The following is a 2723-nucleotide window of genomic DNA, read 5'->3' on the forward strand; positions in this document are numbered from 1 at the left end:
CCTGAAAACCAATAGCTTATNTCAGATTTAGAAACCAACAGAAGTTTCAATGGATCTAGTTGTCTTTTTATTACTTATTTAACCAGCTGATTGCTCTTAACATTTTTAACCGAGTTTCTGACTTTCCTTGTAATAGAATAAAGATAGCTTGCGTTGCAAGGTAACATACGCCCACTGGCAGCTGTCAGAAATAATAAAACAGTCTTTAGTGACTAAAGTATGAATTTTCTCATATTGAAGAAATTATTTATACTGAATAATTCCACAAAATGTTTTAAAATCAATATCAATAACCCAAATACAACAAACAATTAAATCACACAGCTCTAATCAAGGGCAAAAAACAACTTTTGACGCGTGTTTACAAAGTCAAGGGCAATAACTCAAAAAAGGTTCATCAAAAATATCTCTTGTTAGAACTTGTCCGAGAAACTATAGCTTCTATTGTGCTCACAAACAAATTTTGACGCGTTTTTCGTAAGTTAATGGCATTAACTCAAAAACATTTTATCGAAAATGCGTCAAGTTAGAACTTGTCCGAGATCTTATCAATTTCAATGATCACACCAAGTTTCATCAGAATTGGTTGAAAAATGTAGCTTCTATTGTGCTCACGAACAAATTTTGACACGTTTTTACAAAGTCAAGGGCAATAACTCGAAAACCATTCATCAAAAATGCATCAAGTTGGAACTTGTCCGAGATCTTATCAATTCCAATGATCACAACAAGTTTCATCAGAATCGGTTGAAAACTGTAGTGTCAATCCTGCTCACGAACTATTTTTAACAAATTTCGACGCATTTTAACAAAGCCAAGGGCAATAACTCAAAAACCATTCATCGAAAATGCGTCAAGTTAGAACTTGTCCGAGATCTTATCAATTCCAATGATCACATCAAGTTTCATCAGAATCGGTTGAAAACTGTAGCTTCAATCCTGCTCACGAACTATTTTTAACAAATTTGGACGCGTTTTAACAAAGTCAAGGGCAATAACTCAAAAACCGTTCATCGAAAATGTGTCAAGTTATATCATGTCCAAGATCTTATTAATTCCAATGATCACACCAAGTTTCATCAGAATCGGTTGAAAACTGTAGCTTCAATCCTGCTCACGAACTATTTTTAACAAATATTGACACATTTTTACAAAGTCAAGGGCAATAACTCAAAAACCGTTCATCGAAAATGCGTCAATTTAGAACTTGTCCGAGATCTTATCAATTCCAATGATCACACCAAGTTTCATCAGAATCGGTTGAAAACTGTAGCGTCAATCCTGCTCACGAACTATTTTTAACAAATTTTGACGCGTTTTTACAAAGTCAAGGGCAATAACTCAAAAACCGTTCATCAGAAATGCGTCAAGTTAGAACTTGTCCGAGATCTTATCAATTCCAATGATCACAACGAGTTTCATCAGAATCGGTTGAAAACTGTAGCTTCAATCCTGCTCACGAACTATTTTTAACAAATATTGACGCGTTTTTACAAAGTCAAGGGCAATATCTCAAAAACCGTTCATCGAAAATATGTCAAATTCGAACTTGCCCGAAATCTTATCAATCTAAAGCATCACACCAAGTTTTATCAAAATGTTGACCGACGGACGGACCGGGGTGACAACAATATACGACCACATATTCATGTGGGCGTATAAAAACCATGCTGGAAGTTGATAATACCATTTCCAGTGCTTATCAGAATGGACAGGCAGTAAGTAGACGATATATAAAAATATAAATCTTACGTTTGTTGGCATTACACCCAACTCTGGAGGTATTGGATTGACTGTTACCATGGAACCTAAAAATCCAGGTCTATCTCCCTTATCATTGAACTTGATTCTTCCTGTTAACCCATCAAACTCCACCTGTAAATATTTAGAAGTTAAAGCAGAGGTCATCAGGTTAGGTCAAAAGGTTATTGGGATGAATGCTCAAGAGGGCTGTCGTTGGACAACAACTGGAGTGGCTATATTAAAAATAAAAGCTAATAAAAACAACCGAAAGTTTAGTATATTTTTAATTAGACTGATGCCAAACACTGGACAAAATAAATATATAAGAAAACCTTCAAAGCTAGAAATCTGTCTACTTACATTTCGCACTTCAAGAGCTAAATTTTCTCCTGTCATAGTTTTACCATCTTGAATCATTTGATTCATGGCCATAGCATAGGCTCGTACAGCATCATATCCTAAACCCATTTCAGCTCCAACCTGCAAAATATAATAAGTTTTACACCCTACCTTTCACATCCTAAGGTAGGACCTAGTTTTATGCCTTATTGACAATGCGAGGGATAAAAACATTCTACTTTCCTGCTCCACTTCAGACTAAGAAAAAAATGCAATACCATGATGTGGGCAAATAAGGGAAATTTTACATATAGTCACAAATAAATCTTTTTGCTAGTTCAAGATTGAAACTGTGACTTGAAAAGAATAAACAAGAGTAAACTAACACTAACTTTGCCAGTTCCAGCATCACCATATAAAACTAGAGTTTAAGATAAGGTACATTGACAACAATTAGTATTCTAATTTAAGGTTAAATTTGAGAAAATGAAAACGCAATGTGAGGTATGCAGTGAGTGAAATTTAGCTTAATGATAAAAAGAAACAAACCTCATAAATAACATATTTAACACGTCCCCTATATAAAGATCTATCAGAATAAATGTGATAACCCATAACACGCATCCAGTCTGGAGAACGTA

This window comes from Lottia gigantea, assembly GCF_000327385.1.
Source record: "Lottia gigantea unplaced genomic scaffold LOTGIsca_426, whole genome shotgun sequence".
Lineage (NCBI taxonomy): Eukaryota > Metazoa > Mollusca > Gastropoda > Lottiidae > Lottia > Lottia gigantea.